Consider the following 11,950-nt stretch of genomic DNA (forward strand, 5'->3'; position numbering starts at 1 on the left):
TCCCAGAGGCAATACTTTCAGTTTCTCTTGTACAGAAATGTTTTTGCTTTTAATCACTTCTGATTGCAGTACCATTAACAAATGTGGAGAGAACTCAGTTCTTCTGTTTGGCACAATTGCTACAGACCTACTGTCACTGAGAATAAGAACTTTTGTCATCCTTCCCCAATCTACAACACGGGGAAAAAACCCAACCCCGCAACAAAAAAGAATAAAAGAGGTAGGAAGATAGATTTTTCTTAACTGAAGGAGGCTTTGTGGTTGCCCTTCCAGGTTTGCAGGTACCCTGGGGGGCTTTGAGATTGGCCTCACCTAAACACTGAAACCTTTTGAACCCCTGGGTCCAGGCTCTGCTAATTCTGAGAACTGTTCCCTGCTCAGCAAAGCCAACCAGCCAGAGCAGGGCCCTGCTCTGACTCAATTTTTTACAATTTATTTACCGAAGTGTGGGTTGTAGTGCATGGTTCTTTTGGGAGGATGTTGTCTGGCATATCCAGCATCTAGAGACACTTGTCTTGCTTGTGGAAAATTGAGAAAGAATGGATGTGGACAAATCCCAATGTGCTTGAGGAATGAATTACAGTATAACATGTAAAAATTGGTAAGGCTCAATCAGATTGGATGTGTATTGAGTTAAAAACTACATAGCTATAATGAATAATTTTAAAAGAGAAAGGTAATGTGACAGTTCTTGTTTACTTGTAAATCCTAATGGTGGAATGGCTAAAAGGACAAATGAAATGCTTGCTTTCATGAAAAGGCATTTAAAAATTCAAAGGCAAAGCAAGATTAAAATGTTATATTTAAATATATTTCCATCATACAGATTTGAATAGTTGCTTTAGAGAGAAGGTCCTTTGGGCTTTGCATCACTGTATTGTATATAACATTAGGGGAAGAAACATTTTACATTTAGAAGAATTTTTACTTAGAGCTTTCCCTAAGAATATAGTGAGTTAATTCTGCCCCAAAGCTCACACACAAAATACTGGCACAGGTATCAAATAATCAAATATTTTTTCTTCCATTATAAAGAGGATGTAATTTTAAAAGTAGTGGTGAATTTCAGTGTTAATTTTGTTGTGAGCCTGAAGAATTAATTTTATTTATCTTCTGGTCTTGACTGTATTAATGTTGGCAGCAAGATGGATAGTCAGTGAAAGAAAAGAAAACTAAGATTCTGTTCCAGATAAATTCTGATCAGATCCTAAACCACATGGCCACAGACTGTGGTTTCCAGTTCTGACAGCTCCAATCTAAAAGTTGTGTCATGGAAGGTTTTGAGATAGGTTAAGCAACTTGATGCTCAACACTTCCAACTTTATTATTATTATTATTATTATTATTACCACCCAGTCTGGGAAAGCAGAAGTGGCATTTGGGTTCTGTGTGCCCAGCTCTGCTGTGAATCAGCAAATGACGTTAATAAGCATTTGTGGACTAAATATATTTTTAAGCTGCCTGGCTGCTTGCTCTCGGTGAGATTTCTGAGATTAATGGTCCTGAAACATTACTGGCGTTTGCTCTTCCTCCAGGATGAATCTGACCTGTGCAAGCACTATTATATTTTTTAAATTGCTGTGCAAGAAGTTACAAGAGTACAGATCGGTTACTGGTTTTTTTTAAGCTGTTGGCAAGATGTAAATTTATCTGTTAACTGAAGCAGTGTTTGCAGCTAAAGGTATTGATGGTTTTTCCAAGCATTTCAGGTTCTTTAGGGGAGGGAACAGAGTGTATTGATGTTTTATTTATTTTTTGTGTAACGCTTTGGTAGCGGGTGCTGGTCTTAAGGCTTGGATCCAAGTCCCAGTCAAGGAGATGTACTTTTATTTGTGTGGTTGTGGACCCAGATTTGCATGTTCCGGTGCAAAACACAAACTCCTGCTGCTGGGAAGGACAGCTGGGAAGGGCAACTGTGCCCTTCCTGACCTGAAAGGGAAAGGGATATTTCTGCTGATGGGGAGTTCAGTGAGATAGAGGCAATTTTAATGTGAGCATGTGGGTTTTGGGGTGACTTGTGGGATGTACCCCAACCTTCCCTGCTCCATTACCCTGTTAGACCAGTGCTGTGAGAGCCCTGGCTCTGTTCTGGCTGCTGCTTGGAGGACAGAGAAACAAGGATAAGCCAAGACATTAAAGAAAACCTAAAGGAACCTGGATATACTTGGGGAGATCATCAGTAGAGAGGGGAGTGGAGAGCACCTGTGTGTGCCCTTAAGTGCAATGCAGCTGCTTTAAAAGCAGCATTCAAACCAGTTTGTGGTGATTGGAGGTAAAGATGAGACTGCCTGAAGGGATCTCTTCGAAAGGCAGCGGGCTGCTTGGAATGACGAGCAAAGCCCATAACTTGCTCTGCAGGCAGCATTACAGGTTCCTTCTTGGTCCCCAGCCCTCCTGACAAAAATCAGCCTTGGGGGAGAGCAGGTGGCTGGATTAGGGGTGAAAACGGGGTGCCTGGGCTTTCCCGAGCTGGATTTGCCCTCCTGGGTGCTGCTGGTTCACCAGCCCTTTCTTTGTTCTCCATGGGAGCTGCCGTCTCCTTGCTCCTCCAGGTGTGCAAGGATTTGTGGGGATTACAAGGGCAGCTCTGGCTCTGCTTCCACCCTCAAATGTGGGATCCTGCCCAGGCTCTGGGGGCTCCCTGGAAGAATCTGTGATGTGCTGGGTTTGTCTGTGGTGATGTCTCCTCCGTGGAAGTCATGGAGCTCCCAGTTTAGAAGGGAAATGCTTTGAGGGGAAGTGTGGTACAGAGGGAGCACGTGAGAGTGGTCAGTGCAACGCTTGTGTTTTTTCTTATATCTTTTTTTTCCTTCCTAATTTCCATGAGTTAGAGATGACGATGACTCATGGCTTGGAACACACTTTAAATCCCTGAGGTGCTCATTGCCGCCTACTATCACGTATTGAATTTCTGACATACCGGAGGGATGTCTGCAGAGAAACTCTGATGTGCAATTATAAAATGTTGTAGCTTTATGTTGTTTGCATAGGAGCCATTAGCATGGTATAACTGGGAAAATAAATGCAGCTTTATTCTTGCTCTTGATTTCCCATGGGCATGGCAGTTCAGCAACTGTGTTCTGTCTTTTTCTAGGATGTTGACACATGTGGACCAACAGTGACATCCTTTTTCAGCAATGCTGTCTTTGCTCCCTCCTGCATTCAGAAGCATCTAGAGAGATTTTTTGCAGAAGGTAGGTTCTGACTTTTCAGCTGGATGGCTGTTATTTCTCGTCTGGGTTAGAAGAACCATTAGCTGTTACCAGGGGAGTGGTAATTAATCTGAGGGATACTAACTCGCTGCAGGTGAGAGGGGATTAACCTTAGCTTGGGTTCCACTTGCACAAATGCTTGGGGAAAATGTGATAAAATGGAGTCTGGAGAATGCAGGAGCTCTTTGAGAAGGGCTTGGCAGTCACAGGACATGGTTGGCTTAAATTGCATAGATGTGTGCCTTGGTAATAAACCTCTTTTTAAAGAAAGCTCATGCTCCCTGCCTTTTTCTGCTTAGTCAGCATCCTTGTTTATTTAAAATCTTTCAAATAAATAAATTAAAAGGGAGAATGGCTGCACAGGATGTGCAATTAACATAATTTTTAATTTAAATCTTGGGTGAATTTTTTTCTCGAAAAAAATCTTAACCTTGTATTGAAATAAACAGTTGGGCAGCCTCATTTTCTACCATCAAGTTGTAGTTTCTACCTCTTTTTTTTTTTTTTTTTTGTCCTCTGAACTTAAATTTGTTTTACATTGCCGATAGGATTGAGATGCAGAACTTCCCAATAAACAGCGTAGAAGGGAAACCAGTTACCTGTGGTGGCTTTTAACAAGTAAAAGTGAAGAGATTGTTTGGGGTTTTTTTTAATAAATGTGTGTACCTGCTGCTCCTTTAGGGTGTGACCTTTGGAGTGTTGCTTGTGGGTTCACTGTGTGTCCAGCTCCATGCAAACCTCTTGTGTGAATTCTACAAATGTAGAATTCATAGTGTGAACTACCACTACAAAATTAGTGGCTGGAGTTTTTTGATGGGGTGTCAGCCTTTAGCCTGACTGCAGAGTTCTGCATCTTGTTGTTTTCCTCCAGTACATTCCTCAGCACTTAAGTGGTATTTTTTTACTTTATCAGAAATAGTGTTTTTGACTCCACCAAATGTTTCTTTGGGGTGATACTGTGATATAGCAACTTTCCATTTTTGCTGCTGGATGCTAAAGTTTAACAATTGTCAGGTTTTGCTTCAAGAGCAACAAATTGCTGGGAAGAAGAGAAAGAATAAATGAGCTTGGATCCGAGACTGTTCGCTTACCAGACTGAAATGTTTTCAGTCTCTCTGGGTTTATACCTTGGGGTCACAGCAGTTACACTGAGACTGCAGTGACAGCAGCTCTGTATTAACATGCAATATCTTGACCAGTAATTGTTGAAAACTAGAGGTGACTTGAATACCTTAACTGTCTCCTGTTGGGAAATTGGCTCCCAGTGAATTCATTGTCATTCTACAGGTCGATTCCCTTCCTGAAGCTTCTGTTTGGGATTAGCAGAGCCCAGTGCCAGGCTGGGTAGGCTGTTCCCAGTGCTGTGTCTTGTCTCTCTGTGGAATACCTGATTTCCTCGGGAGAGAGCCCAGCAGCTCCTTCCTGCCCATTGCAGCTCCGAAGGAGCTGTGGCTGGGTCTCTCAGGGATCAAAAGCTGCCAGCAGCAGCTTTAACAGAGGAGTTGATGCTCGTAGAGGCATTAATTGCCATGTGAGTTTGTGCTGCTGTGCTGAGGCGGAACATCTGTATCCCGAGAGCTTTGCCTCCAGTTTTAGGTCACGCACTCCCCTGTAGGCTGTTGTAGAGGGGAGTGTTTTTCTCTGAATTAGCAGTAGCAGCAGACAAGAAATGCAATCCTTGGCAGAGCTTAGAGTTTGCTTTGCCCCAAGGCTGAGGCTCCACTCATTTCTCTTGCCTGAAGGATTTTACAGGGCTGATGAGGTGACCAAGTGGTCATTAGTTCTCTGGGCAGGTGAGGGGAAATTGCCTCCAGAACGGTGTTCACAGGAAAATGAATCCCTGCTCTTGCGTCACCAGAGAGCGAGTAACGTCTGTGAGTTGGCAGGTAGGGAGTGTAGGGAGAGAAATGGGTTTTAAACCTTGTCAGGGAATGCAGTGTTTATGGAGACGAAAAGCTAAATCACCATGGCCAGGAAAATACCGTAGGCACTGGGTAATTTCCCTCTCTGTTCTGCCAGCATCACTGTGCAGCACTTTGTTTTTCCAAACCTGAAGTCTTTCAATCCAAACTGCTGGACAGAATGAAAACGTGGGGAGAATGCTCCTCTGCAAATCATCCTTGGGAGTGTTTTGCATGGAACTATTTCAAAATCTAGGAAAGTGTCCTCAATCCCTGCAGCGAGCAGAGCCCGAGGGACGCGAGTGCGGACGTGAGCCGTGTGTGCCGGTGATGTTGGGAGCTGTGGGACCTGGGCAGGGAGCCAGGGGAACGCAGTGTGATGGGGAGATGGAGTATGCTAGTGTAGAATGAGAAGGGACCTGCTGCTCTGTCCCTCAGCATCCTCACTTCCAGCTGTCCAGAGGCACTGTGCTGCCTTTTTGTGCTTCCACTGCTCCTGCAGCAAAAGAAGCCTGGATGGGATGTTTTCTGCCTGTAAGAAGAGGCAGGGGCTGACACTGGGCAGGAGGATAATAAGAGGGGAAAGTAGATGAGGTGGAATCCAAGGGTGCCTGAGAAGATGTGAGGCAGGCTGGGGACAGGGGCCTTGTGCACTGGGGAAGTGATGTCCCCTCTAAGCCATTTGTAACGTTGTTGAAGGAGTGTGTCGTGTCCTGCCAAAAGGAAGCACAGCTTTGCTTTGCACTTGGCTCCTTCTAATGCCCTTCCAGCACTCCCTGCCTTGCTTGCAGTGCCTGTCCCTGCGCCTGTGCCATGCTGGGCTGTGATTTTCCACACCTGGCTGTGTAATGTGACCAGCTCTTCTCCTTCCAGAGCCTTATGTCCTCTTATATGGACACAGATTGGGCCTGGACCTTACTTCTACTGCACCCTGTATTTACCAGGGGACTTAGTGTGGGACCCATGACATGAGAATTGAACCCCTTGTAAGGGGTGAGCTTGTGAAAACCAACTAAATGCAGAGAAATCAGTCTTTGTGTTGGATCCTTCATCAACTAGATTGAAAAACTCACTGTAAAGAGTTAGATCGAGGTGATAACACTCCAGGGAGCTGGGTGATGGCTGCTTTTGTACTGGCAAGGAGAGGAGCCCTGTTTGGCAGCGTAATGAAGCAGCACAATTGTGACATTCCCCTGTCTCAGGGTGTAAAGGTTGTGGGTTAGTGTGGCACTTGTTACTGTGCCAGGCAGGGAGAAGGGGGAGCTGAGAGGTGAGGAAAGGGGAATGGGATCTTTTAAAGGTGGGAGGGAGCTACAGGTAAACCTGGTTAGACCTGACAGACAGGACAGAAATGTTTGGAAAGGTACAGAAGGATCCTTTTTCAAAAAGAAGAGGTCTACAGAGTCTCCTGTATAATCTGGAACTATGAAATTTCTCATGGAAACAGGGGTGAGTTTTTCTTCTGGTGGTTTTCCTCCTTTTACAATAGAAACACAAGACACGAGGAACTGTTTGGACATAGGTTTTTAACTGGGAGGAAAGAGCTGTGACGCTGCTGTGGTTGTAACCACAAACTAACTGACAGTTTCCTGCTGCAAGTAACTTTCTATAGATGTAAACCTCCTTCATTTGTGTTTGTTTTTCTGTGCTGTTTAAATATCTGAGAAAGGTTCTGTTGCTGCTAGGCTTCTATTTTTTGACAAAGTCTTTGTTGTACTAATTTTGGGGGATGGTGGCATGAAGAGAGATCATTACAGCACTGATACAAACTTAAGTGGAGTCCAAAAAGTTTCTGTGTTTTTTACAGTCTGGTTTAATATAGAAGTGAAGAAGTAACCCCATTAAATGTGTGTCAGACTGGTTTTGCAGTTACATTTGCATCTACAAAGCTCTGTTTATTTCTGAGGAGAAAAGATGTCATCATGTGAACCTGCCTGTGTGGCTGAGGCTCTTCATCCGATATTTCCATGGCATCATTACTGGCTTCTAATTCTCCTGCCTCCTTCCCACCCTTCTCCCCTGTGATGTGTTAAATATCACAGCTGCAAAAATGAGGGCACGTTTTTTCCCTGCTGTTCCCATTCCAGCTGGAAAACTTGGACAGAACCTTCCCTTGTGGTTTGTGATATTGTAAATAAAGGCTTGGGAGGTCACACGTTTTCCATCTCAAGTTATTTTGATTCCAGTGCTGGAATGGGAGGGGAGGAGAGGAATAAAAATAAAAACAAAAACAAAACCAAAACCTCAAACTGTTGTAGCTTATTGTGGGAAAAAGAGCTCATTAATGCAAAGGGGAAGCAATTGGAAAAAAGGCTTTTGCAAGGAGGACTTAGTCTTTGACTGAAGCTATGACTTGGATAATTAGGGTCGAAGATTTCAAAGGAATCTTCTGTAAAGCTTTGAAATAAAAGTTATCTACAAAGCAGAGGCCCTGAACACCAACTCCTGTGATCTGGGGCTGTTGCTGGGCAGTTGTTATCTGCTTTTAGAGGTTCATCAGCCTGACTATAGGCGTGTGGGTGAGTAATTTTACCTGTGTCCCTCTGAATGTGGTTACTCATACCCTTAAATGTCAGTTAAGTGGGCTTTAGGTGTGGAGTTGAGAAATTGTGGTTGTAAGGTCTTGCTGGCTGTGGTTGGGCGAGCCGGAGTCGCGTCCGCAGCCCGGGCAGTACCCCACGGGCTGAGGCATGGGGGGTGGGAAACCTGTTTGCACATTTTCTCAAGATTAATGGTGCAGTTCAGCCTTCTGAAAATGCCCACAGAATCGTGGCTGTTGCTGCTGCTGTTCACAGCTGGTGTCCTACATCTGCAGACTTGGTCTCCTCAGCTGCGTCCCTTCTCATGTTAGTGTTTGAGGCTTTGTGTACTCACAGAAAACACTGGTTAGGTGTAACCTTATAATATTTTTCTCTTTTGATATTTGTATAATCATGTTTTGGATTTATTAAGAAATGAGCTCAGGACAAGGTCCACTGGGCTTTACTACTGTGTGGTGACATGCTGGGTGTGATGAATATTGGTTTACAGAGGAGACATTAACACTTACTGGCAACTGTGTCTGCTCACTTTTGTTGAGTTCTGAAGAGGCCTTTTCCTGGTAATGATTTTTTCTGTTGTTTTTTTTTATCAAAACAGGATACAAAATGTGAATATAATTTGTCACTGCAGAACTCACGTTGTACCTTGACGCTACAGAAGTATTTCTTTTTCCATAAACTGTTACATTTATAATGTACAGCAGGAACAAAAGAGGAACATTCCACATCTAGATGTTAATCTCTGCACCGGGTAGTCTTTTGATTCAATAACTTTTCTTCCTTGATCTTCTTTTGCGTTTTTTTTTTTTTCTTTAATAGACACAGGACATATGGACATAAAAAATAATGGCCCAATTTCACCCCTGCTGTAGCTCATTGACGTCATTAAAGCTACAGCAGGGATGACTTGGCCCAGATTCTTTAAAAATAAGACCTGATGAACAACCCCTCCTGGAAAAGCTCTGTGGAGAAGGTTGTCCTAAGCACAGCATAGAGCAGATGCGATGCAATTCACCCCGCCATTCAATAACATTCCCATTGGTACCATTCCAGTGAGATGCTGGGCCCTTCCTGGAGGGGACAGAAGGCTGCAGATGTGTTCCAGATGTGCTTTTACCACGTCATAATAGTGTGATGGAAAGGGGCAATTAATGAAGTGAGAGAAGGGCACCTAAGGTAGAGGCAGATCTGGGTGGAGACCTCTCTTGGAAGTTGTGGGAGCTGTCTGTGCCTGAGGACTGGGCTTGGCACATAGTGAGGCAGAAGATGGAAATTATCTGTGGAAAAACTGTTGCCCTGAGCAGGTTTTTAGGAAGATGGCTTGGGTGTGTTTTTTATTTTTGTACTTTTTCCTCGTGTCCTCTGAGATATTTTCCTCGTGTCCTCTGGGTATTGCCACACAGGGATCAGCCATCTGAACATGGCAGCTCCTGGCACAAGGGAGCACTACAAGGTTCAGTACCTCGAGGTAGGTCTGAGGAGCAGCTGCTTTTTTAGGGCATGTTTCCCTCCTTATAACCGAGCATAGAAATAGAAATTCTAGGTAATGTAGATGAAAAAAGGCAACATAGATCATGGCAAAAATAGTAGATATGACCTTAAATGCTGAGTGAATTAAACTGAAAAATATGCTTTCAGATCTGAACACACTGAAAACAGAAAGGTGAAAATGTGAGAGGTTCTCAAGAGCTGTTGACTACTTTCTCTATACTGAAATAGTGGTGGCAGTTCATGGATGGTGACACCAAAAACCTCCACGCTAATGTACGAAGTGAGTTTTGCTCACTGTTACTTATTTCTCTCACTGCCGGAAGAAACACCCTTTAGAGGGCAGTCAGAGCCCCAAGCTGTATCTGAGGTGGGTGAATGCTTGATCACTTTTTATACAGCCAGTATTCATTGCCCAGGGTATCTTTTAACTGAATTCTTGGTGGTTATAACTGTGTCTGGCCGAGACAGGTTCTCTTGCAGTGAGTCCAAGAAATCAGATAGTTCTTTTTCCAATGCCAGACTCTTCTGGTCCACTGAATATAACTGCAGGAACATATAGTTCCCAAAAGGAAAATGCTTACTGTGTTTTTGGTGACAGCTGAAGCTAGCTTGGGGGAGGGCAAGATGGAGCAAATGGCACTTGTCTGCTTATGAGAGCATGTTCGTTTTAAGGGAATTGGAGTTGGAAAGTTTTTTGCAGTGAAAAGCCAGAATAGTGTCAAAGTGACATTGACTAGTATAAATAGTGAAGGGAGAATTAAATCTTTAAAATATATTCAGACCTTTGATTAGTCATCCAAAACTCTGCTGGTAAGACAGGGAAAGAAAGCTGGGCTTAACCTGATAAATGTCCTTCTAATGGTGGAAAAAATCAGAAAACCCAAGAATTTAATTCATGATATCCAGAGAGACCATGCAACAGCTGGCAGCAGACTGCTAAGGAAGAGTATTAATCCTAGAGGAAACGGGGGGAAAAGGTAGCTGAAAACTCTGCAGCCTTAAGGACTTTTGGAAGTAAAAGATACTTGACGTAATGCAGATAAGGGTGATAAGCTTATTTCATTGCATAGAATACACTCTTGTCTGATTAAACTATCTTGCTTTGAGGTTCTCTTTCCTTGTATTGTCTTCATCCATTTCAAGCTCCCTCATGTCATTGTGGATGGACCTATTTAGGGTCTAACTCTGCTTTTACTGAGGTCAAAAGCAAAATTTGATGGGTGTGAAGAGAACCTGCCCTGGGACTTGAACTGAACCCCCACCATCTCTTTCTAACCAGACTGATGAGCAGCATGGGTTGAATATTTATGCCAGATCCAATAAAACCTTGATGATTGCAGAGAAGGGTTGAAGAGGGGATTCTACCTGAGTGAAAGAATGTATGAAAATTTTGAATTATATATCTTTGTGACTGACCCGTAGCAGTTAATTTTTCAGAGCCAAGGCTACATTGTCATGGGTTTTAGCAGAGTAGAGAAATGATTAATTTCTGGGGTATGCAGAGATCTTTCTTAATAATCAGAAGTGTGTCATCTGGTTGAAAAGACAATTTTTCAGGAGGGAGGGAAGCTGTAAATGGGCAGCAGCTCGTTGTTATGGATGCAGTTAGGCAGAGCACACGCATCCCTGTGAACCAAGCCCAGCTCCCTCTCCGTGGCACTCAGGCAGTGCTGGGAAATGATGAGCTCCAGCCAAGTCTGGTTTCCCATCCTCTAGAACGTCAGCATGTGGATGTCATGCTGCACACTCGTCCCCAGGCTGTGGAGGGGTTATCAGGGAGATAGCCTGGCTGAACCCCAGCACTCAGAGTGTCTTGGGGCCACTTGTGATGGTATCTCAGCTTCACAGCCTTGAGTGGAAACTCCAGGAAATTCCAGTTCCTACTGAGGCAGTGTGTTCTGCAGTGCTGGTCTGTTAATCCCTGTGCACGGGCTGTGAGGAGGATTCACCAGCACACGCAGTGACAGATTCACATACCTGTTTTGTTTATGAAGAGTTACGAGCTGAAATCAATATGCAGATCAGGAGTGCTCTGAGTACCTAAAGAAAATCCTTTGACTGTGGTTTCTGCGTCATCCCAGCAGTTTATTAAAAAATAGAAAGCAAAAGAGGGGGATGCAAATACCATCTGTATTTATTCAGATTAAAAAGGAGTGTGGGGATGGAGCCATAGGGAGAAGGGGAACTGTTCAGTGCTGAAGGAGACCTTTCAATTTATTTGATGGGAAATTTTAATCTATTCTGGATGATTTAACTGTTAAGCTCTAGAGCAATAGACTGATTTCAGCTCATCACCTGCTAAGTGTTTGGGTTCTGCTTGGTGCTCTCAAGTCCTGTAGAGGCCCACGAGGTTCAGCTCTATTCCTCAGAGCTCACAGAGAGTAGGAAAGAATGAGGTAAAGGAAACTTTTTAAAAACACTGTTTGTGTTTATAAAAGAACAAAGAAAATAACCTTTAAATTAATTTGAGCTATCCCCTTGATCAATGACTCTAGTTTGTCCACTAATTCTTCTGTATATATAGGTAGAACACCGCCTACCAATAAAAGTTCTTTTAGTTTCTTACTATTTTGAGGTTTATTTTGATGGATTATGTTTCTAGGTAACTGTTGAAGGTTATTTCTGGGAAATGCTGCCAGAATGTTTATTAACATGTGACTAGACCCAGGTAGAGTCCCTTGCGAAAATCTGGCTCTTCTGTGCACCCTCAGCGAGGGGCAGTGACTGTGCTGAAGGGTGCGAGTGCTCCCAGTTCCCTGCCCACGCTGGGCCTGGAAATAACTCTGTCAATAGTAGAAATGTCACA

The 11,950-nt window shown here is 43.6% G+C and overlaps 1 protein-coding gene across 5 annotated transcripts in view; it reads left to right on the plus strand.

The window, feature by feature from the left end:
- Positions 1–3,094: 3,094 nt before the first annotated feature.
- The window catches only part of PITPNM2 (phosphatidylinositol transfer protein membrane associated 2), a 107,857-nt gene continuing 99,001 nt past the window's right edge, over positions 3,095–11,950 (plus strand). For all 5 annotated transcript variants that reach the window (XM_017734776.1, XM_017734778.1, XM_017734777.1 and 2 more), the window contains exon 1: positions 3,095–3,194. The gene's annotated coding sequence lies outside the window, so the exon portion shown is untranslated. The remainder of the gene's footprint in view (positions 3,195–11,950) is intronic.

The sequence above is a fragment of the Corvus brachyrhynchos genome, unplaced genomic scaffold (genome assembly GCF_000691975.1).
Source record: "Corvus brachyrhynchos isolate BGI_N302 unplaced genomic scaffold, ASM69197v1 scaffold114, whole genome shotgun sequence".
Taxonomy (NCBI): domain Eukaryota; kingdom Metazoa; phylum Chordata; class Aves; order Passeriformes; family Corvidae; genus Corvus; species Corvus brachyrhynchos.